Genomic DNA, 25,708 nt, shown 5'->3' with positions numbered 1-25,708 from the left:
GCGGAAATAATTTTAGGTTTAACTCAGAGAGGGCTGCTTCTTCTGTCATCTCTTTGGCGTTGGTTTTGGCAATGGAACACTTGGATGGAATGTAGGTAGTAATAAATAGTATGATGATTATTAACTCTTATTTTAATTCATATTACATATGATGACAGGAAGTAACTGAACTTCAAGCTAAGACTTCTTTATTGGGGACACTGATAGTAGCATTTACTCACCCTAAACAAACAGTGGCTTTTCTGGTTTATTCTTCTGCTTCCCTGTCATCTCATTTGTCCCCTCCCCACATCTCTACTTCCTCTGGTACGTGTTTACAGGTTTCCCCCTCTATCAGAAAGTAGAGTTCCTATGGACCCTTTTGTAAGCCACAGTGGCGTAAAGCAAAGAAGCAATTACCTTAGGACACATCTTGCTAACAGATGCACAAAGTAAACAGATGCTAAAGCATGGATGCTCAAAGACACAGTTCAGCTTGATGGGGCCCGTCTCCCTGTTCTGTGTGCACAGTTGCCTCTGCCAAGTCTCAATGCAAAATAAACATTGAACCCTATTTGCTTTTTACCTTTTATTGTAAAAGCAAAAATCCTCTTCAGGTTTCTTTCGGTTAGAGAAAATAGGTACTAATGTAGGTCTTTTGTAAAAGCAAAGTGGCTTAGAGCAAACTTTTGAAAATCGGGAGATACCTGCACTCACTCTCATAATATTGTAAAGAATGAAACGTATCTACCTCTCTTGAATCTCTTGAGAAAGAAAGAACACTGCCAAGTTGGCAGCTAACACTGCTCAGAGCAAAATACAGTGGTTTGTGGGTACCATTTGGAATCATGGGTGGAAACACTGTCCCCAGTACACACGTATACCATCAGCTGTAAGTACAGCTCGTGTCTGCACCTCAGTCCTACTTTGTTTTTCTTTTGGTTGTTTGCTTTGTTTTGTTTTAAGCTATACTTTTGATGTGGACCATTTTTAACGTCTTTATTGAATTTGTTGCAATATTGCTTCTGTTTTATGTTTTGGTTTTTTGTCCACGAGGCATGTGGGATCTTAGCTCCCTGACCAGGGATCGAACCCACACCCCCTGCATTGGAAGGTGACGTCTTAACCACTGGACTGCCAGGGAAGTCCCCTTGGTCCTACTTTGAATATTCTTATTATCATATGTTTGAGATGATTGCCTATTAGGAATCTCTTTACAACTATGAAATAGTAGACCTTTCATCAACAATTATTTCATAATTTATATATATGAACAGGCTTGATAAGGAAGAGACCAATTTCTAATGGCCAGGGAGTCTTACGGAGGAAGAAAAAGAGGGAGAAGAAATACCCCAAAGACTTATTAGTGCTTAGTAATCCATTATCTAGAGCTGAGATCTGATAGAAAAGCCCATAGATGTCAAGGATCCTAAGAAAATATGTTTACACAGTTTTCCTGGGTCAAATTTTTGGCTTCAAACTTTATTTCACGGTTTTCAGGAATTCTGTCTTCACAGTTAATCAGTAAATGCTCAACATTTAAGACATGCCTCTCTTCTGAAATCAACCAAAGTTCAAGTAGAACATTCTTAGTCAAGTGTTGAGTCATGCTGACTGAGGGGCAATGGTGCAGGGAGGTGGGAGAGAGGGTTCGGGCCCTCACAGAAGTCACGTGAATAACAATAGCTTCATTCTAGGACTGGAGAGCTCTCTAGGTCCAGCAGTCAGTGTTCCTAACCAAGGGGAGGGAAAGAGGCTTGAACTGCCCCCTTTATTTCAGCAGGAGAAAAAAATGTTTGGAATGTTATTTGCGTAACTGTGACCTCAATTCAATACAACCTGCCCAGGCAGGTAAGACAGAATCCACTATCCTGGAGGTCGAAATCTCAAGGGTATACTTTGAACATTTCCATTACAGAAACTCTTATCATGGGATATTGTTCTCATCTGCACGAGGAGAGACTATAGGTAATGTGATTCATTTAACAAAAACAACAAGCATAACAGAACGTATGCACTTGGATAAATGCGGACTCCTCTTTGGAGAATAGATTTGAATTTTAGAAACAGCCAAAATGTAAGTAGCTTGGAGGTAGTGCCAGGGAGGATCTCTTAAAAAGCTGAATAATTGGGAAGATTGAAGCTGCAGTGCACAATCTTTTTTTTTCAAATAGGAGCTTCTTTTGGTTTTCACAAAGACTTTCCCTGCTTGAGGTAAGGGTAGCTTGAGACAGAGATTGTTATGTCATATGGTCATGTGTGCCTCTCTCCCAAATTGGACATTCCACAAAAGAATGCACAACTTTGATTGTTAACCTGATGGACCTTGAAAAGATTCAGTACTTGATAACTGGATATACAGGCTGAGGATACCAATATCTAAAGAATTGAGATTGAGTCACATCCTATTATAAGGAATTCTAAGGATCCTCTGAATTTATCCTTTTTATTCTAGAATTTCATAGTATATTTTTTAATACAGTCCAATACTCTAGGTATATGTTCTGAGATTATTTTTTATTAATATGAAATTTGCCCTCTTCTTCGAATTTGGGATAATTGGATTTGGCTTATAGGAAACATGAGAAAGGAAGATTTACAAGCAATCTAAGCTAGATTAAGATCTACAGAGGTGGGGAGGGTTGGGGGGGAATGAACTGGGAGATTGGGATACCAAATTGTACACTCTAAATATATGCAGTTTATTGTAAAAAAAAGATCTACAGAGAATTGACTTAATCTGGTCTCCATCACATGATTTGGATTCACAGCGCAAAATGAGAGAATTGGATTAGATGTAAAAGAAAGGTTTCTAGACAGAACTCTGAGCCTCTGCCCTGATGATCTGTGAATAGGAAATATGATAATATAACAGCTTATCCAGAGAGCTTTAAATGCCATGCTGCCCATTTTCAGAAGGAATAATGGCTTCCCCACTGGAGAGTCACCGTGTTTATCATTCACAGAGGCTGGGGGCTTGGCAATCTCAATCAAAATATTAGCTAAGGATACCTGGAAAATAAAGGAAAGCCTCCCTCATTGATATTTGCGAATATAGCAAGGCTTGATGTAGCTTTGAGTTATATATCACCTATATGACCTATTGTAATTAGTTATATATGTGACATATAATTGTATATATGACACATGCACACATGACAGATATGCATATATGTATATGACCTATAGGAAAGAATATTTGGAAAATTTTCTTTTCAAGAAAGTATTTCTATAGATTTGGACACAGCGTTCTTGCTCCACAATTGTGTATTTCTCTTCTTATTCACAATACTCGTCTGTGTAAGAAAGTGACTAAGGGAACTTCCCTGGTGGTCCAGTGGTTAAGACTCTGTGCTTCCACTGCAGGGGGTGAGGGTTCGATCCCTGGTCAGGGAATTAAGGTCCCGCAAACCACACAGTGCAGCCAAAAACATATACTGTTTTTCCTTTTTCCCTCTGAATGTCCTGAAGGTGAAAGCAACACACTTAGGATGTCCCAGCAGAAAGATGATGGAAACAGCTGAGTCCTTGATGACTTCATCTCAGCTTCACATCTCTTGTTAAATAAATGCATAAATTTCTTTATTGTTTGAACTATTTTAATTGAGATATACTTTACTCACAGAATAAAGCATTCCAATTAATATTAACAGTTCTTGTCAAAGGTTGAAAAGTAATCCAATCAAGGCTAATAAAGCTTGAAAAAAAAAGCAAGAGATTCCCCATTTGGTATGACCGAAAAACTACTGAAACACACTGGACCGCCAGGGGAGACCCTATACTTTTTTTTTAAAGAACTTTTATTGAAATAGAGTTGACATACAATAAACTGCTTATATTTAGAGTGTACAATTTGGTATCACAATCTCCCAGTTCATTCCCCCCAACCCTCCCCACTTTCCCCACTTGGTGTCCATATGTTTGTTCTCTACATCTGCGTCTCTATTTCTGCCTTGCAAACCAGTTGATTTGTACCATTTTTCTATATCCCGCATATATGTGTTAATATACGATATTTGTTTTTCTCTTTCTGACTCACTTCACTCTGTGTGACAGTCTCTAGGTCCATCCATGTCTCTACAAATGTCCCAGTTTCATTTTTTTCTACAGCTGAGTAATATTCCATTGTATATATGTACCACATCTTCTTTACCCATTCATCTGTTGATGGACATTTAGGTGGCTTCCATGTCCTGGTTATTGTAAATAGTGCTGCAATGAACACTGGAGTGCATGTGTCTTTTTGAATTATGGTGTTCTCTGGGTATATGCCCAGCAGTGGGATTGCTGGGTCATATGGTAGGTCTATTTTTAGTTTTGCAAGGAACCTCCATACTGTTCTCCATAGTAGCTGTATCAATTTACATTCCCACCAGCAGTGCAAGAGCGTTCCCTTTTCTCCACACCCTCTCCAGCATTTACTGTTTGTCGATTTTCTGATGATGCCCATTCTAACCGGTGTGAGGTGATACTTCATTGTAGTTTTGATTTGCATTTCTCTAATAATGAGTTATGTCGAGCAGCTTTTCATGTGCCTCTTGGCCATCTGTATGTCTTCTTTGGAGAAATGCCTATTTATGTCTTCTGCCCATTTTTTGATTGGGTTGTTTTTTTTTTGATATTCAGTTGGATGAACTGTTTATATATTTTGGAGATTAATCCTTTGTCTGTTGATTCATTTGCAAATATTTTCTCCCGTTCTGAGGGCTGTCTTTTCATTTTGCTTATAGTTTCCTTTGCTGTGCAGAAGCTTTGAAGTTTCATTAGGTCCCACTTATTTATTTTTGTTTTTATTTCCATTATTCTAGGGGGTGGATCAAAAAAGATCTTGCTGTTATTTACGTCAAAGAGTGTTCTTCCTATGTTTTCTTCTAGGAGTTTTATAGTGTCTGGCCTTACATTTAGGTCTTTAATCCATTTTGAGTTTACTTTTGTGTATGGTGTTAAGGAGTGTTCTAATTTCATTCTTTTACATGTAGCTGTCCAGTTTTCCCAGCAACACTTATTGAAGAGGATGCCTTTTCTCCATTGTATATCCTTCCCTCCTTTGTCATAGATTAGTTGACCGTAGTTTATCTCTGGGCTTTCTGTCCTGTTCCATTGATCTATATTTCTGGTTTTGTGCCGGTACCATACTGTCTTGATCACTGTAGCCTTGTAGTATAGCCTGAAGTCGGGAAGCCTGATTCTACCAACTCCGTCTTTCCTTCTCAAGATTGCTTTGGCTATTCGGGGTCTTTTGCGTTTCCATACAAATCGTAAGATTTCTTGTTCTAGTTCTGTGAAAAATGCCATTGGTAATTTGATTGGGATTGCGTTGAATCTGTAAATTGTTTTGGGTAGTATAGTCATTTTCACAATGTTGATTCTTCCAATCCAAGAACGTGGTATGTCCCTCCATCTGTTTGTGTCGTCTTTGATTTCTTTCATCAGTGTCTTATAGTTTTCTGAATACAGGTCTTTTACCTCCTTGGTTAGGTTTATTCCTAGGTATTTTATTCTTTTTGTTGCAATGGTGAATGGGATTGCTTCCTTAATTTCTCTTTCTGATCTTTCATTGTTGGTGTATAGAAGTGCAAGAGATTTCTGTCTGTTAATTTTGTATGCTGCAACTTTACCAAATTCATTAATTAGCTCAAGTAGTTTTCTGGTGGCATCTTTAGGATTTTCTATGTATAGTATCATGTCATCTGCGAACAGTGACAGTTTGACTTCTTTTCCAATTTGAATTCCTTTTATTTCTTTTTCTTCTCTGATTGCTGTGGCAAGGACTTGCAAAACTATGTTGAATAGTAGTGGCGAGAGTGGACATCCTTGTCTTGTTCCTGATCTTAGAGGGAATGCTTCCAGTTTTTCACCATTGAGAATGATGTTGACTGTGCATTTGTCATATATGGCCTTTATTATGTTGAGGTAGTTTCTCTCTATGCCCACCTTCTGGAGAGTTTTGATCATAAATGGGTGTTGAATTTTGTCAAAATCTTTTTCTGCATCTATTGAGATGATCATGTAGTTTGTATCCTTCAATTTGTTAATATGGTGTATCACATTGATTAATATGTGTATATTGAAGAATCCTTGTATTCCAGGGATAAACCCCACTTGATCATGGTGTATGATCCTTTTCATGTGTTGTTGGATTCTGTTGGCTAGTATTTTGTTGAGGATTTTTGCATCTAAATTCATCAGTGATATTGGTCTGTAATTTTCTTTTTTTTTTTGTCTCTTTGTGTGGTTTTGGTATCAGGGTGATGGTGGCCTCATAGAATGAGTTTGGGATTGTTCCTTCCTCTGCAATGTTTTGGAAGAGCTTGAGAAGGATGGGTGTTAGCTCTTCTCTAAATGTTTGATAAAATTCACCTGTGAATCCATCTGGTCCTTGACTTTTGTTGGTTAGGAGATTTTAAATCACAGTTTCAATTTCATTACTTGTGATTGGTCTGTTCATATTTTCTGTTTCTTCCTGATTCAGTCTTGGAAGCTTATACCTTTCTAAGAATCTGTCCATTTCACCCAGGTTGTCCATTTTATTGGCATATAGTTGCTTGTAGTAGTCTCTTATGGTGCTTTTTATTTCCATGGTGTCTGTTGTAACTTCTCCTGTTTCATTTCTAATTTTATTGATTTGAGTCCTCTCCCTCTTTTTCTTGATAAGTCTTGCTAGAGGTTTATCAATTTTACTTATCTTCTCAAAGAACCAGCTTTTAGTTTTATTGATTTTTGCTATTGTTTTCTTTGTTTCTATTTATTTCTGCTCTGAGCTTTATGATTTCTCTCTGTCTACTAAGAGTCCCTATACTTTTTAACTGAAGGGAAAGGAAAATCTTTCCAAGGGATTTCTACCCCCAGAATACTTCCTGTTCAAACTCATTGGCCAGAATTGGGTCACATGCCCGAGTACTGGTATGCAAATTCAGATGTTTCCACTCTTCCTGGTAGAAGATAGGTTCTGTAAGTAATGAAGGAAATGGTTGGAAATAAATATTGTGGAGACAGCTGAGTGTCATCCCTAACGATCATATCTAGGGTAAGCCCTGCCTCCTATTCCCTCCCCTCCCCTCTCCTTTCCTTTCCTTTCCTCTTCTCTCGTCTCCTTTCCTTTCCTTTTTTCAAACCTTTTTCTTTTCAGTGACTCCAACACACAGATGGATTCTTGCCTGAAGGAGTGAGGAACGCCTCACAGTTTTAGGTATTGTTCTTTTGAAGCCCTTTATGCATTAAACCCTAACTCAAAACAAAGACACATCTACGTTGGTCCCAATATAGCCCTTTAAATGTGTTGTCCTTTAGCCAGAATGAGTAGAACTTCAAAAGTTCACAATCACTTTCCTTTTTGCCCAGAACAAAAACTTTTCAAACTTGAAGAACCTCTCTTCATTTTCCCATTATTCACTTTAATTTTTCATGTCAAGCCCATGGCACGACATCCTGCTGAGTGTATGCATGACAGTCTTAGAAGAGCTGGCAGAATCCTCATTTCAGGAGGGGGCTTTCTCACAGTTGGAATTCATCCAAATGTACTTTTACTCTTAAGTACGCTATTAGAAGGAAGGTAAAACACATAATAATTTTCCTTCGATGCCCGAGATTGCCCAAGATTCTTAAAGCACTCTGCCTGCACACTGGTTTTAATGTCCCATTGCTTTGATCAGGTGAAACAAGCCAACGTGCAGTGTTTCAGTATGGGGAATACTTAACTAGTCTCAAGACCTGCAAAAGAGGTTTGACCCTGATTTTCACACAATGTTATATGCTTTTGTTCACCATGTAAATCGGGTGTGTAACTGGGGTAATTCTTTCACGGTGCTCCTAAAGCACAGATATTAAAGTGTTTTTTCCCAAAGCTTACATAAAATTCCAAATGGTGTACAAAATAAGTTTTAAATGCTACATATGGAGAAAAGAAGAGAAAGAAAACTAGTTTTTAATGAATAGCTTTGCTATTCTAGACATGATGCTAAATGTCTGACATCTTTGAATTTATATAATCTTGAAAACAACTTTTGGAGTTAATTTACAGGCTATTGATTCATCCAAGGTTAGACAATCTAATGAACATCAGAGACAGAATGAGAATTATTCCCAGACTACTTCTGCAAAGGAAGCAATGTGGAGTTTTTATTAACACACGCTTGATAAGGTAGTTTTTTCTTCGTCTGTATCTTTGCCTGTGTATTAAAATAGAATTTCTGCTTGGGGTTGAGTTGCAGAGCAGGCTTTAAGTCCAAAACAGCACTTTCATGGTCACTGCAGGATATCCAATCAGAGATATTTTCTTCAGAAAGATTTGTACATTTTCTCCTGCCCACTGGTAAGGCCAGGCATGCCCTCTGGAATTCACTGCATTACACATTCCAAGCATAGCAAATCAATCATTAATTATTCTCAGGAAGAGTGTTCAAAGTCCTCTTCCTTCTTCGGGTGATATGATAGAACAGTGAAAAACAAAACAAAAATCCTGGGTACTTAGTACTTAGCATCTGATCAAGTATCCCATTTGCTATAGATCCCTCAATTTCTACACTGTTTCATCACTTCCTGAGATAAAAAGGGGGGAAGACTGGCTTTCTATACCCAGGGAACTTTTCTGACCTAAGTAAATCTGAATTGTAGCACAAGGTAGCACAGTCTTAGAATCTTGAGCTGTATGTTAGTTCTTCACAAAGGCTTTGAGGTATGCATGAGTTTATAGTGACTGCGAAAAGTTCTTGGACTTGGTTTTTTTCTTTTCTTTTTTTAAGAGAGAGCACCAACTGGGGTACCTTTATTTCCTCCTGGGCCTGGCAGGCTGGGACCAGAATACAGACCAAGGCACTAGGGGCCTGTTATGGCCTGGAGTTTGTGCTGCCTGGGTGGTAGCTGAATGGGTGTGCCAGGGTGTGTGGGGACTGGAGTGATCCTCCCAGCACTGAGAGAAGGACCCTTGGGGTGTGGAAGCAACACAAGTGTTGGACATGGTACAGGTGCAGGAGAGGGGTCATGCAGTGGGTGTGAGATTGGGTGTGCTGAGCTGGGGTGACCCTCGGGGCAGAGTGTGTTGAAGCATGTTGGGCTCTGGCTGTTGACCGAGAAGCTGGGTGCCAAAGGCTGGGAGAACAGAAAGGTCCATGAAGGTGTGACTGCAGACAGGCTCAGCTGGGAGAGACCGAAGAGTCCGAGGTGACTCCTCCAGCGGGCGATGAGGGGGCAGGTCTGGGGCCGCTCCAGGGTGTCCACCTGGATTTGTCCAGCGCCACCTCTGTCAGAAGGTTTGAAGGCACGGAAATCTGACCGATCTGACCAGACAGCTGATGAAGCTGTCAACATCCATGTTCTCTCCCTTATCTGAGCAGCGTCAGACGATTCCGTTGTAGAAGATGCTCATTCAAGCGCCTCAGAGGTCCCTGGGGAGTTCACCGCTGCCCATGGTCCCTAAATGGTCAACGTCAACCTGTTTGTACATTTCCTGCCACATTTTGATGTTGTTCCGCAAGTATTAGAATTCCTCGAAGCCCAGCTTGCTGGTCGTGTCACTATCCACCACGGCCACCGTGCTGCGACAGCTGTCAATGCCAGAACCATCAGTCTTCGGACCAGGATGTCGGGGGCACGACTTAGATGAGAATGTTCGTAAATTCTGTGGCACTGACTTCCATGTGTCAGCAGCCTGCTGGGAAAAGAGCCTCCGGAACTGCCGGACCTCCTCACTGTCATTCATCTGGATGACGGAGTCATAGGTACGAGAGGTGGGGCTCTAGGATGTACTGCGCAGGCGCCTCACAGATGGCGCTAATAACCCCGCCCAGGATGCACCGCGCAGGATGCACGTGGCAGTTCCGCCGCCACCACCGAAGCTGCCTCTGGCCCAGCTGCACCCACCCCACCACCGGCCCCTGTCTCTCCTCTACCCCGCCTAAGGTCCCACCTTCTCCTCCGTTTTCCCTAGCCCTTCCTTCCTTCCAAGAACGAGTTAACCAGGAGCATGGCTGTGACTCAGTGTTCCGCCTCGCTTCCATGTCTGCCGGTCTGCTCACCTGTGCAGCACTCCAAGTGTTGGACTTTGGGGGAAGGCCGCATGAGAAAACTCTAAAGAAAATTAAGCAACAAACTCCAGTTATCTCCTGAAAAAAGAAGAATTTAAAGGTAAAAAAATTAATCTAGTAAAAAATTTGCTGCGCAAAGATTCTTTTACGAGGCAAGTGGGTTTTCATCTTTCGCTTTCCCAATAACTTAGACATAGTAGGTGTTTACTTTTCTGCTATATGGTAGAAAATGCGTTGGTTCAACAATGACTTGTTCAGCAACTTTGTGGTGAATACTGGACATGGATACAGGGGCAGGATAGAACTGCAAACTCGGGTAAAAGACAAAAGGTGTCACTGCAAAAAAGAGCCAGGTACCAAAATTCAGGAAAAAAGATGGGAATAAATGTTAAGGGATTTATTCTTCAGCGTGAGGCATGAATGCCGGGTCATCCTTATACTGTCCCACGCACATATTATATAACTGAACAGGGAGGCCCAAGGTCCTTAAAAATTCTCCCCACTTAAAAAAAAAAGTGTCTATATTTTTTGCACATGTAACTGTGCAAAGAAGCTGTGAGAAACGTGTTTTTGAATAGAGCTGATAATAACAGGGAGTATTAAAAAGTGTGATGTTGGTCCTTTAAAATGGTTTACATCAGAGACCTCAGGCTAGCATATGGATTTCAACTTTGCTACCCAAAAGAGATGGCTTCAGATTACAGTATTTAAAAAATTTAGCTTACTTTCTGAACTCTAATTTAATATTCACTGTCGCTTAGAGAAATGTCTTTTAAAATCTAACCTGAGCCAAAGGAAAACTTCCGCGGACAGTTCCGTTGCCGGGGAACCATTCTTTGCCATTCCCAGTGTTCCTGTCTTGATCCTTCTGGTGTCTATTACCGTTTTGTTTCTGAACTCAGAGGGGCTCAGAGTATGATCCATTCTTCCTCTAAAACCCCAGCATCACCTAGAATTGCAGACCAGGCAGGTGTACAGCAGACCCGCCCTTCCTTGCCATCAGTGTCAGGCTAACTCAGACCAGAAAGATTCTTCTCCGATCGGGGACAGAGATCATTAAAAATGTGTAAAAATTAGGCTTCTACTTCATTAGGGAGTCACCTTGGCTTACACAACTGAAAGAAGAGGTTCCTTAGTGGCTCATGAAAGCAGGAAGAAATCTGACCCTAAAAATGCTAAACATATGGATTATAACTGAACACAATATTGTCCCAATATTCAGAAAACTGATGAAAGATTTTCAGTTTTAATCCCAGTGTTGGTCTCCTGAAGACACATAGAGTCTCAAATAGTACTGGCCTCGTCCCTGAATTTTTTTAAATGAACTTGTAGCCAAACAGCTGGTAAACAGGTTTCCTTGAATTCATTCAATATCTCATCATCTTTTCAAAGATTCCCTTTGATCGTTCATTTCTCTGCTAGTCTAACTTCGTATCACTAATTTCCTCAGTGGGTGTAAGGATCATACTTCTTGCTCCTACAATAATATCCAAGTCTATAGCACACCTAAAATGAAAATCATAGTGCTAGATGTGCTATTATAATAAAGACTTTTGAATTGTCATAAGAAGACTAATTTCATCTCTCGCTAATTTAAAACAAGACACTAATACATTTTAAGAATTCTAGAAAAGAGGCATTTCTGTTTTCACTCATTCTCCCTGACCAGTCTTCTTGGAGTTTTCAGTTTTGCATCTGTTTTCTGCATGTTTTTTTAACCAGAGTATATCCTACTAAATCTGGGAAGCAACCATCCTAGGTTAAGATTTTGATTCATGTTTCTCTCTTTTCCTTTCCAATGTGTTTCTCTGATTGTCCTTTACTTCCCATAGCATTTAATACCCATATAATGCAAAAAGCTCACCATGTTCCCTAATGGATTCGTACATGTGCATATGGTATGTATCTTGAAATAGTCTTTAATTTCGTATAGCGGTGCAGTCAGCTGCTGGTTTCTACTGCTTCTAGAAACCTTGCCAGACCATCTGCAGACCTCTAATTATACTTCAGACCAGAGGGCAACTGGCAAGAATTAAATATTATGATATTATTTAACAAAATTTCATGAGTCCAAAGCCCTAACGCAGAAGCCATACCACTGGCCTTCAGAAAGAGCCAAACATTTCTTGACATTCTCTTGGTCATCTTTTCATTTTCTTGACAATGTCTTTTAAAGACCCAATTTTTATTTTGATAAAGTCTAATTTGTTAGTATTTTCTTTTATGGCCATGGTTTTTGTATCATATTTAAGAAATCTTCACAAAGCCCGAGGTCAGTAGAATTTCTCCATTGTTTTCTTCTAGAAATTTTATAGTACTAGCTTTACATTTAGGTCTATGATCATTTTGAGTTAATTTTTGTGTATAGTTTGAGTTGACATTTTTTTTTTTTTGCATGCGGCTATCCAGTTGTTCCAGCACCATTAGACATATATGTGTGGATCTCCTTCCGGACTCTATTCTGTCTCATTGTTCCTGATGTCTGTCTTTACGCCAGTACTACACTATCCTGACTTTTGTAAATAGCATAAGTTCTACTTACACTATCAAGTTCCATCTTGTTCTCCTTTTTCAAAATTATTTGGCTATTCTAGAGCCATCAAATTTGCAAATAAAATTTAGAATGAGCTCATCAGGTTCATGGAACATGCCGGCTGGAATTTTGAGTGGGGTTGCTTTGAATCCATCAATCAATTTGAATAGAATTGACAGCTTAACGATTGAATCTTTTAATTAATCTGCAAATTCCAGTGTACTATGAATTGGAAACTTCCAATAAACCTGTGAACATGGGTTATTTCTCCATGTATGTGATTTTTCCTTAATTTCTTTGAGCAGTGTTCTATAATTTTCAATGACGAGTTCTCACATCTTTCGTTAAATATATTCCTAAGTATTTTCTGTTTTTAGGTACTCTTACAAGTAGAATTTTTATTATTTAATTTTCTAATTGTTTACTGCTAGCATACAAAATACAATTAATTTTTGGATGGTTAACTTTGTGTTCTCCAACGTTGCTAAATTTACATATTAACTCTAGTAGTCTTCATGTAGATGCCCATGAGTATTTCAGCACAGGTACTCATGCCATCTGTAAATAGAGTCCGGTTTTCTTCTTCCTTTCTGCCTGTATTTGCTTTTGATATTTATTTCGGTTTCTTTTTTTCAGTTCTCATTTTATTGTTTTATAGTCGATGTTTGCCCTCGCTGCTCATTGGGGATAACCCAACACTACATTAAAAACCCTGACCTGGGGAAATTTAGCAGAGATCTCAAACTAAGGTAGGACTAGGGGCAGGAAAAGAGCTGATGGATTAAAGAAGAAACAAAGAAATACACTATGAAGAAATTTAGTTAGCTAGAGGCAAGCCTGCAGTTTTAGCCTTGCCCTGCTGTTGCTAATGGTGTCAGTCACCTCGAGGTCCTTTTGAGCTGGTTGGAAGGAAGGAGAAAATGTGTGAGAGCTGTGAGTGGACAGGTCTTAGCTGTGGCTGGTAACTCTGTGGACTTCACTAGTGATTTGCAAGTGAGAAGGCCAATATCAACCTTAGGGAAACGGACCAGCCAGATCCCAGTTCCGCCTCCTCTGCACTTCCACCCGAGCTGGAGAACCAGTCTCCGTCTCTCTGCCTCTATTTCTGCACCCTTCTCTCTTCTCCAACAGTATCCTCCTCACTTCCCAGAGACCTTTCCTTCTTCCGTTAGTGAAAGCTCTCAGAAAAGATCTGAGCGCTTCTGTAATTAAATTCTGCCTCGTCCCCACACCTCGTCCATTGTTATGTTTTTGTTTTTTGTTGTTAATTAATTAATTTATTTTATTTATTTTACTTTTGGCTGCATTGGGTCTTCATTGTTGTGCGGGGGCTTTCTGTAGTTGTGAGCGGGGGATACTCTTTGTCATGGTGCGCGGGCTTCTCATTGCAGTGGCTTCTCTTCTAGAGCATGAGCTCTAGGCATACGGGCTTCAGTAGTTGTGGCATGTGGGCTCAGTAGTTGGAGCTCACAGGCTCTAGAGAGCAGGCTCAGTAGTTGTGGTGCATGGGCTTAGTTGCTCCGTGGCATGTGGGATCTTCCCTGACCAGGGCTCCAACCTGTGTCCCCAGGCAGATTCCCAACCACTGTGCCACCAGGGAAGCCCACTGTTATGTTTTAACAAGGTGTATGCAAAGATATTTTAAGTCCCAAACAAACAAAAGCATAAACACAACAGCAAAACATATAAAGGGAAGAAAACAGCATTTAGTGAACATCTGTGAACACTTTGATGCCCAAGGGTTATTATTTAATCATAATAAGATCTAAGGTAGGATTTGTATTCTTATTATATATTAAAGGACTGGGGTTTAAGAGGTTCAGCCTTTTGTTCAAGGTCTTATAAAAATTGGAGAATAAATTTGAACTTCAGTCTGAGTTTAAGGATAGGCCTTTTCCACTGCACTCTTCTGACCCTTCACTATTACTGAACACTTTTCGTTGTGTGATGTATTTGCTGACTTACCAGTGACTCTGTTATACTAGATTGTACATTTCTTGTTTGCGGGAGTGCACTCACCATTATATAGCTAACCTCCAGCACAGGGCATGGCAAATAGTTATTCAGGGCCAGCTCCTTGAATTGATTTAAATACCAACACAACCATGTGTCTGCTTGCTTTATTTATTCATTCATTAAACAAATACTTTTTTTTGGGTTAGACATATAGATCTAGAGTGGAAATCACATAAGCGGCTCACAATCGCTATTATTTCTTGCTGCCACTTGACTGAGTGGTTGAAGACGGGTTATGCCGGTTTGGTGAGTATTTGTCTGCGATTGCTGGCATATCCATGCAGGTCTAGGTCCCAGCAGTGACCTGTGTTAGGTGCCAAGATCACACCCTTTCTGATTCACATTCCCACACTCAGCCTTGTTCCTCAGGCACCTTGTTGGCTCTGAGTGGCTAGATCTGGAATAGCCTCTACATTTTAACCAGTGATGGTGCAGAAATTAGCTCTCCAATTGGAATCTCCAAGAAGCCCTATTCTCAGCCTTTGTCAGCAGCCCGGATACCTTCTATCCTCTTGGCCAGCCCCCCAAACCAAGGGAGGCATTTAGTTCTTTTCGGAAATTAGTATGTTTCCTCTCTGGAAACCACATTTCCAGGACTTCCCTGGCGGTCCGGTGGTTAAGACTCGGCGCTCCCAGTGCAGGGGGCATGGGTTTGACCCCTGATTGGGGAACTAAGATCCCACATGCCGCGGTGTGTGGCCAAGAAACCACATTTACATACTGCAGAGTTAACTCCTGTATATATCTGGCAACAGGAAGCTTCCTTAATGTTCTTCCTTCCCAGCAAGGAACACCTATGCACCCTGCGTTTACACAGCTAATAGAATGAGTGTGTGTGTCAGGGGAGGGACCGAAGAATCCCACAAGCGACCGTACGCAGAGCAAAAGTGATTCAGTCCAAGATAGCTTAGGTTGCAACCTTATACGAAGGAGAGGCTTATTTCACTTTTACGTACCTGTGCCAAAAAGTACATTCTTTTGACCTTCCCTTCATCCCCAAACTCATTCTCCAGTCTTCTGTGTCCTGCTCTGTGGCTGAGGAGGCTGCCTTCTACTGACAGCATTGCCACGGCACCCTTGCCCAGTGCTCCCCAGGAGTTTGGAGTAAAGGAGGGTGCCTCCGGCAGACTGCAGGCTGGGAAAAGAAAGGAGTCACCTGTTCATTTCTTGGTCCCTCCGGCTTCATTGCAGCAGTAGCAGTGGCTCTGTCATCAACGGCAAAAGGACTTGCATCGTCTTCCATGGCTCTAACGCTCCCGACTCCGGGAACGCCCTCCCCACCCAACCCCACCCCTGCCCCCGTGTGTCCTTTCAGACTCCAGGGTGGTGACAGATTTCTGCTGTTGCTCCTCCCAGCATGTCAACATCCCTTGATGGTCCCCTTCACCCTGTTTCTCCATCCAACTTCCTTTGCTTAAACTCTTTTTAATGTGCCATCTGTCTGCCTCATGGGCCCTAATCAATGCAGTGCTGTCTCCAGGAGCACCCAGACTAATCTTTGCCTTTATAAGGGTGCATCTGGGTACATTTATCTCTACCATGGCACCAAGCTTGGGGACTGGCCACTAGAAAATCACTTGTGATCCTTGATTAAGAAAGATTATTCATAAGCCAGACTCAGTTCTTTGTTTGAATCCAGGGTTCCTGTTGACAAACCAGACTGCCAGATGTGACCCCTGTTAGCACTGTTACTCTGATTATTGCCTGCTGGGCTTGACCCTACACTCCGTGGGGTTCCCAAATCATAGTGAAAGATCAAGACGACATCATCTTATTTATTGACAGGGAAGCCCATTGAATAGACTCAACGGCCTGTCTAAAACCCAGTGGACTATCTCTGCCATCTTCCAGCTCTAAATTCTAAGACACTGTGACTGATAGCATTCTTTATGAAGCCAGCTAGTTTGCCACTGTCCTAGAGGATGCCTCTGGCAGGAGTTGTTCCAGGAGAGCTGATGCTTCAACACCGCTGCCTTCAGGGTAATTTGGAGATGATTTGTTCACAGTCCTCTTTCTGTTAAACAAGGGTGGTGTTCATTCCCAGAAGTGGGAGAGCCACTAATCGTCTGCTATCATCAAAGAGAAACTCTATCCAGATGCCTTAGCAGAGTTTGCTCCTTTGCTGCTTCCTGCGGGCCTCAGCGATTCTTGTTTTAATTATCTGCTCTCCATCCATCATGTTTTTGAAATTCCCAACATATTTCCAAGTTATTTTAGCTGGGTATCTTCCCTGCCAGTCTTATAATCGGTGTTCCTACTCTTGGCTTCTCAATGATACTTCCTAATGGGGAAAAAACAAAAAGGGAGAGAAAGGATCTTAAGATCTTTCCCTTGCAAGATGTAGTGTAACTATCTCTTGGGGGAGGATTTTCTCATTCAAGTGCAAATTGCCTGCCCACACGGGCCGACACAGGCAAATTTGAAACAAACGTTTCCAGAGCATCAGTCCTGTCACACATGCGTAAAACAAATTATCCAATGGGAGCAGCCCATAAATCACTCAGTAGAGAGTGCCAAAGAATTCCACTGCATGCCTTCCAGAATCTAAAACCCAAACATGTTAGAGTTCCAAGCCCTTACCTAAAAAATTCTGAAGGGAAAATGAACTGTGAATAACCATGGAGAAAGTAGAAGCAATTCATCCACCTGGTGGGACCACGTGCTAATCAACATTCCCACAGTGTTTCTATCCAGCTATGAATCAGAACTCTTGGGCTAGGTTTACGGCTTAAAAAGCCAAAGACACCTGTCATCATCACCACCAGTATTTACCAGTGACTGAGCCAGAATCTGCGTGGGTCGCGATGTTTCTTAGAGGGTGTTGGTCTACGTGGGTTGTGTCTGATTTGGGGGAGGAGCGTGGCCTGGTTCCAGATGCTGAGGTTAATGTAGTAAATCACAGTCACAGAAAAGAAAGGCCTTGGGGTGGGCGGACGCGTGTTTAAGTTTCTTAGCCCACTGCACACCCACGGAAGAGAGAATGGGACATGTGTTAGAAATGTCTACGAAAAGGTACTTCCACACATTCTTTTAGTAAAGTGTTCCTGTACTGGACGTAGTGTTTAGTGCAAAACGTTTCTAAAAAGCATTTATCGAGGTAGACAGGAAATAAACAGTTCTAATGGGAAAATGTCTGCCCTCCTACATGCAGAAAGTAAGTGGGACCAAACTTGAGGAGCCACCAAAAATTGGAAAAAGAAATGGGTTCAGCTATAAAACCAATGCCTGGAAGTAGATTAGGGTGCACACAGTCTGGCAGTGAACTCCAAGACTTGATCCAATATGTATGTATCAGTTTGCTAGGGCTGCTGTAACAAAACACCCCAACTGGGTAAACTTAAAACAACAGACATGCATTGTCTCACAGTCCTGGAAGCCAGAAGGATGAAATCAAGCTGACAGCAGGGCCACGTTGTCTCTGAAATGTGGAGGGACATCCTTTCTTGGCACTTCCTAGCTTCCGATGTTTGCCCAAAATCACTGGCGTTTCTTGGTTTACATCACCCTGATTCTGCCTCCGTTGTTGGAGGGTTTTCTCCATGTGTCTGTCTCTTCACTGTCTTCTTATGAGGACACCAATCATATTGGATTGGGGTCCTACCCTACTTCACTGTGACTTGATCTTAACTGTTACATTTGCAACAGCTCTGTTTGGAAATAAGGTCACATTCTGAGGTGCTGGCAGTTAGGGTGTCAACATCTTTTTTGAGGGAGAGGACACAATTCAACACACAACAATTTATATATTGAAATATGGCAGGAATTACAGATTAGGAGTTTTCTTTTCTGTTTATTTTCTCCTTTTTTCTTCCCTTCCTCCCTCCTTTTTTCCTTTCTTCTTTCTTCCTTCCTTCCTTCCTTCCTTTCTTTCTTTCCCCTTCCTTCCTTCCTTCCCTTCTTCCTCCCTCTCTCTCTCCCTCCCCCACCCCCTCTTCTCTCCTTCTGTCTTTCTTTCTTTTCTGGTTTCCCTAGCCATAGCATCTTGGTGAGCAGGGAAGAACAGAACTAGGAGACAGTAAGTTGATGCACATAAGAAAAGGCATGGTGATACCCAGAGAAATGCGACTCAAAATGAGAAAGGCAGTCTGCCTGTGTGATGAGGACATCTCACACACGGCATAATGAAATTTTGAAGAAGGAGGAGGAAGATTTAGAAGTGTAACATGGGTGAGAGAGTTAGAGGTGATTTTCAGAAATTGGCTGTGTTGCCAGGAGTGGCCATCCTTTACCACCATCGAGAGCACCCTGAGTCCTTAGCTGTGTTACACGTCATGGCTCTGGAGTCACGCTTGTATTTCATTCAGATGTGTTTCTGTGATGAGGTGGGCTCTATGGAGGGAGGAAGGAGGACTGATTTTGTTCATGGTACGCAAAGCATGGGGATTAGCCTGCTACATACGCGTAGCATGGGGATTAGCCTGCTACATAGGTCTGATGGTGATTCTTCAGCAATGGAGGCCCAGTAACAAGAGACAGAGAGAAGAAAATTGTGGCAGTGTCCATCCCAGTGCAGCCCAAAGAACAAAGAAGCTTGTTGGGTGGATTTTAATATTATGACTCCTCTGTAATAGACAACTAGGTCTTACACTTTCTTAGCTGAGACTGAGTCCTTCATAGCACCCAAGGAAGCACCCCTGTTCAGCTTCTGCACTCATTAAGCAGACTTCGCACTTTAGTTTCTACTCCTTTAAGGAGAGAGCGTGCTAGTTGGATTGACAAAAATACTCACATCCAGATTTTGGCAGACTTTTTTGTAAAGGGCGAGACTGCAGATATTTTCGGCTTTGCAGGCCATAGCAGCTCTGCAACGCGGCTCTGCCCCTCTTGGGGCAAAAGCAGCCCCAGACAATATGTAAACCGAGGGCCTGAGTGTGCCCTGGTGTAACTTGATTTACACAAACGGGTGTCAGGCAGAGCTGGCCAACAGGGCATAGTTCACTGACCCTGTTCTATACTGTAGGACAATAATTTTTTTTTTTTTTTCAGTAAAAATTTGAATCTCTCTTTTATATGTAAATCTCACTTAATTTGGTTAATGAGCACTGCCTTTGCGAAATAGTTCCACCTTCACTGTGCTGACAAAGGCAAGATGCTGAGTGTGTAAGACCCAGGGTTGGATCCTCGGGTGCGGTTAATTCACACACTCACACACTCGTCGTTACCTCATAAAGCGTCCTGGCAACAGCGTGCTGGTTTCTCCTCCAGAAAGGATAGGATCTCATGATACAATTTTATATCAGCGGTTTTCTCTTTTTGTTTTTCCTGCACTCAGTGGGGCCTCAAAGGTCATCGAGATGAACTAGTTCTGTATAGGAGGGTGTGAGCCTTAGAGATGTGAACTGACTTAGAAATGAAAACTGGAAGCGAGGATGAGAATCCAGGGTACCCAGCCTTAGGTTTGGTTTCCCAGCCTTTGAACTTGGCTGCTAGAAATTCTCAGAAAAGCTGGAGACCTGGGACTTTAGTCACCAGGCAGTAGTTATATAGTGTTGATGGTGGTGGTGGTGAGTAAGCCCATGGCTTGGCGCAAAGGAGCCAAGAACACTCACAGGCTCTCAGGACTCCTGATAGTTTGTATAATGTCTTTAAAAATTTTTAAATGCCATTGAACGTTTATTATCTATGTGTTTATCTAAGCCTGTCTTGAACCTGTCTATGTTTTGGCTTTACAGCTAGTTCAGGTAACAAATTCCATGTGTTTACTTCTCTTCTAGACAAGAAGCCCTTCTTGTTGATTTAAAGCCAGTGTTTATTAAAACTTGATGGTGACGTAACTAAGAGGTGCCCAAGGTGGATTATCCCAGAGAGCTCTTAAGGGGAGTGCATTCTGAGGGTGTCCTTTGCAAAAAGAGCCTTTGGGTACCTTGCATACCACATCACTTCAAAGTAGCCCAGTTATACAGTGCTTTTCCAACATTTTTAGCCATCAAAACTTGCTAAAAAATTACATGGGATCTTTGACAAAATTGGTAACAAATGCACTGGTCTACTTGTAGGCCATTTAATTTTTCCCCATAGAATTCAGCCTCATTATCACACACTACTTCTTTCTTTTAACTTGGCTCCCCCCACTAGAATATCAGCTCCATGAAGGCTGAGCCTTTGTCTGTTTACTGCCAGTCACTCAAATAGTCACTGTTGCATAGAAGGTGTCCAGTAAATATTGTTAAATGAACGAAGCAACGTGTGAGGTCCTGCAGCCACACCTGAGCCTGAGGCTTCCTCCGTGATTCCCTTTCTCTCATCTGGTACCGAACTTAGACATCCTCTGTGAAGCCCTTCCTGGGATGGGAGGTGGGTTTTGATGAGCACAGAGCCTTACAATGAAGCTCACACGCAGTTTATCTCACTGGGGTATCTCAACCAGCCTCGTGTGGTGCATATTGTTACCACTCCCAATTTGCAGATGAGAAAACAGACTCAGAGACCATAACAGACTTGGTCACAGTCACATTGACTGGAAATGGTAAAGCCATAAAACTGAGACAGCTCCAAATGCACTACACCAGAATTTCAGACTACTTTGCAACTCATAGGAGGGAATTTTAAATTATAATCCAGAAAGTGCACACACACACACACACACACACACACACACACACACAAGCTTATACAATTAAAGCAAAGGTTCTACAAAAGAATGCCCTTCCTACTGTAATATACTCTGATATTTTTATTCTATTTAATTTAAAAGATTCTAATAGCAACCACAGACTGAAAAACAGTGTTGTCTGACATCCATATTTTCTTGCATAATTTCCCCTCTCATATCATCTTTTCTCTCCATTTTGAACGTGAAAGGATAATGGCTTTCTTCCCCCGCCGGGCTTCCCAGTCTCTATTTGAAGTCGGCCAGTCTGGGGAGCAGGACAGTTCCCCACGCTGGAGTCAGGGAACCACGGAACAGCCAGGACACTGTCTGAAAGGAAATGGAAAGCTTTTACGGGGGCAAAGGCGGAGAGAAAATCAAATCTAAAAGCCTGGACATTTGGGGCAGGAAACAGTTAAGAGACCACTAGATGCTTTGAGTTGCCAAGACCACCACAACGTTTCTCCGAAGATTAGACAGAGAACAGATGTGGAGTAACTCGAGTCCTTCAGAGTAAGATAGCGACGACATAAATTAACCTTGTCTAGGGCCTGACAAAGGGACCATGGGCTTTTTGAAGTCTTCAGAGTGAAGCCATTTTTTATGGGCCCTTCAAGGTTATATACCTTCATCCAACAGAACGAGTTTAATTAGAGCCCTTGCTTGCAGGGAAGGGAAGCGAGCCCAGTGGGGGCTGTCAGGGTGACTGGACAGAAAATAAACCAATGAGCCTGCGAAACAGCTGAGGTTTCCTTGAATTCAGCCGATAAGATTCCCTGCACCCCCTCGAGATGGCTTTTGTCTATCTTCCCAAAACTGGAGACACAAAGAGGTGAAAACATTCCAGACTCCCGATCCTCCAGTTTGAAAGGATTGTGGTCACCGTCTCCTCCAAAGCTGCCTTTTTTGATGGGCGGTGAGGTGACCCCACACCCAGCTGCTGGAGGACAGGCCTCCAGGACCACTCACCCACGTACCAGAAGGAGACACCCCCTCGGATGCGGCCGAGCCTTATCAGCGGATATTTAACCCGAGGCTTTGAGGAGGGCGTGGTGCTTCAGCTCCTCAGAGATAGATCCTCTACTCAGGGGAGGCCCAGCTGGGGTGGGATTTGAGCCAGAGATGGCTCTGCTAGGGCTGTGTCCCAGAAGAAGATACCAGATTTGGCTCGCGGCTGATAAGGGCCTGGGGATGGGAGGCCTGCTCGGAAGTCCTGATCGGACTCCTGGAGGAACCCGAGGAAGGGCAGGAGCTGCACCTGGTGGGTGGCAGAGGGGATGCGACAATCTGGACCAGGTTCCCCTGAACATCCACGGAGTGCCAGGCCCCTGGGGAAGGAACAAGAGGATAGAGTGAGGTTGGGGGTGGGGAATAAAGGGGGACAGGGGGCTTCTCTGAGTCCCTGGCTGGACGTGCTGGGCTCCACTGGTTGGGAACTGGTCAGGGCAGACCTGAGTCCAGAGCCGTGCTTACCTCCCTCCCACAGCCCCCTTCAGACAGACTCTCCGGCCCTTTAGGGAGAGATGAAGATTCACCCAGGCCAGCCCAGGACTCCCCGCAAACTGGCAGATGCCAATCGGAGGTCAGCAGAGGCTGTCTCCTCTCTCAGGTGGGAGAGCCTTTTCTTCTTTTTGTTCCCAGGGCCAGGTTTATTCATGGGTGGGGGAGCCTGTGTTCTGGTTGTGGAATCCAAGGACCTCTGAAACAAGTCCCCACCCCAAAACAGCCCTTCCAGACTGCCTGAAATGCTGCCTGTAATTCTAGTCAAACGATGCTATTAGAAAAAAATCAGGCCTCGGGGGATTGAGAGAGTTGTAACTTCAAATCACTTTGCTCTTCTTCCTCTTAACACCAGGCTGAGGTCTTCATAGTTGAAGGCATGAGGACTTTCCGGGGAAGGGACGCAGTTCTGAGTCAGAGGCATTGCTGGGAAAGGGAATCTAAAGGAAAGTCAGCCGCGGGCTCTTTGGTGAGTGTGTGTGTTTGAGGGGGCAGGGAGGGTGGTCAAGAAACAGAGTTTAGAAAGGAAAGGGTCTCGGAGAATCCAATGAAAGGGATGAGGAAGGGCCAACAGAGCCGCATACTGTGCTGCTAGGAGACTGTCCCTAAGGCTTACCTGGCCCTTCTGTTCCTCCAGCTCCTCAGTCCTGAGTGGGGGGTGGGGTGGGTGGGCTCGCGTTTCCTTCTGTGTGAGATGCTCTTCTCCAGGGCAGGAACAGAGACCTTTCTAACCTCCAGCCTGAGTCGAGCTGAGATGCTCCCCAGCAGTTCTGAGTGGACTTTACAAAGAGCCCTTCTATGCAGGGACCACGTCTGATTCCCGTTTGCATCACCCCCACCCAGCTTAGGAACGTAGGAGGCACGTAATAACGTTTCCCCAAAGACGGATCCACCCAGTGGGTGGGGACTGCGCATGTCACACCCTTGTGTGGTCCAGGGCTTTGGTTCTTGCTATTCCTTCATCCTGCGGAGCTCTCCTTCTCATAGCATCAGTAGGTGCCCGCCTAGTCATCCCTCAAGACTCAGCTCAAATGCCATGAACTCCTTGTAGCCTTTTCTTTCTGTCTTCATGTGATTGCTCTCGTGTAAACACCCTGTAATACATGTCACAGTGGATTATCATTGCTGACTTCTTTCTTAATCTAACCCACTTGACTTTGACCTTCTTGAGGTCATTTGTATCGTATTTCCAGTTCCTAGCACAGTACTTGGCACCTGGCAGGCCCTTAGTGAACTGATTGGACTTGATATAAAATTACTTCCAAGGGACCTCACCAACATTCCCAGAGGTTTTTCAGCCTATGTAGGGCCAGGTAAGTACTCAGCAGCAGAGAAAAACAGCAACACCTGGCTTGGAATACGAGGAGGTCTGTCTGCTCATTTCAGTTTGCCACAAAGAGCTAACTCCCCCTCCTCATCAAGTCAACGTCCCTTAACTGCCTGTCTAAACACTTTCTGAACTTGGCATCTGAAATGGCAGGTGATTAATTTGGCATATGAAGAGCTGACATGCATTTCTGGGACTGCTGAGTAGTGAAGGATTTTCAAGAAATAAAAGAGTCTATACAATGACTGCAACTGGAATCCATGAAATAAGAGCCCATCTGGTTGTTCGTGATGAAGCTGTGCAGCTGGGAGGCAGATGTGTCGGGTTTGCCTTTCGAGTGGCACAGAGAAGATGGACAGAGGGCTGAACGCATGGGGCATTTTGATTTCACTGCTGATTTTCTACCTTTGGATACATCCAGATCCTCATTGCCGAACCTCTCAAAAGAGGTCACTTCTTCCCAAGAGCTGAGGCAGTTGGTGGGACAGTTTTCGTGAACGTGAAAGACCCATGTTTAAGGTAGGGTCAGACGGTGGGTCCTGGTTTACATAGACACGTAAGCGCAGAGTGTGGCGTGTGGAGTCCTTTGCTCTGGTCATTCTTCATTCTTGGTTTAGGGGGGAACTACCAGTGTTTCTTTTCCACAAGACTTGAGGCCTTCCCTCTCTCCCTCTTTCCCTCTCTTCCTTCCTTGTCTTTCTTTCTCTCCTTCTTTTTCTTCTTCCTTCCTTTCTTTTTTCTTTCTTTCCTCTCTCCTCTCTCCCTCCTCTCTCTTTCCCTTTCCCTCCCTCCCTCCTTCCTTCCTTGTCTCTCTTTCTCTCTTTTTCCCCTTCCTTCCTTCCTTCCTTCCTTCCTTCCTTCCTTCCTTCCTTCCTTCCTCTCTCCCTCTATTCCTTCCTTCTTTCCCTCCCCTCTCCTTCTCTCCCCATCATTCTTTCTTTCATTCACTTTTATTATAACATTTTAAATTATACATAAATTAGTGAAAATACTATAATAAAATCCCCATGTTCCTGTCACCCAGATTCAATAATTCTCAGCATTTTGTTCACCTCTGTGTATGACTTTCAAAGACCTGATGATGTCTGAGGTCCCTTCCAGCTCTAACAAGACAGGAGAGTTTTCTTCATCTCATTTGTTCCTGCACTAACTACTGTTTCTTCCTTATAAAAAGTATATAAGGGGGTACATATACATTCAAACTGCAGTGGCAGATCTAAGAGTGAGTTGTATGTATGTGAGGGTGCTTTTGACCCCCCAGTTTTTATCAATGCCGTAAAGCCACCCAGTTAAAGATATAATCTATGGTAAAAGTACTGTGCTTTCTATGCAAATGCAGCTTGCAGACAAGCTCCCAGCTGGTGCTTCCAGCAGGATGGTTGCTGCTAAGTCACTTCTTTATAGAAATTCTGGTGTTACCACCAATAGTAGGTGATATCAGTGTCCAGCTTCTAGAAACCAGATATCACAATCACTGACTTCAGCTTCAAGAGCTGATCTCTTTCCTTATTTTCCTTCTCAGATGTCTCTTTAATTGCCTTGGTTTGTGAAGAGGGCTACTTAATCTTTTTTTGACTTTTTTTTTTACCTTCTTTTCCTCCCTCTCTCCTCCTTCTCTTTCCCTATGGTCAAAGCAGCTATGATTGAGCATTTACAAGTTTTAAAATTAGACTAAGTGATTAAAGTTCTCTAATGTATTGGGGTATTCAAAAAATGACTTTATATGTGGCCTTTGATCTTTC

General features: G+C 42.8%; 1 pseudogene; it reads right to left on the bottom strand.

The window, feature by feature from the left end:
• Window positions 1-7,070: 7,070 nt before the first annotated feature.
• On the bottom strand, window positions 7,071-15,796 carry LOC130829726 (calpain small subunit 1-like; annotated as a pseudogene).
• Between the last annotated feature and the right edge of the window lie 9,912 nt (window positions 15,797-25,708).

The sequence above is a fragment of the Hippopotamus amphibius genome, chromosome 10, assembly GCF_030028045.1.
Source record: "Hippopotamus amphibius kiboko isolate mHipAmp2 chromosome 10, mHipAmp2.hap2, whole genome shotgun sequence".
NCBI classification, from domain to species: domain Eukaryota; kingdom Metazoa; phylum Chordata; class Mammalia; order Artiodactyla; family Hippopotamidae; genus Hippopotamus; species Hippopotamus amphibius.
Note: the sequence above shows the minus strand (reverse complement) of the source record. Positions and strands in the feature narration are given on the sequence as shown.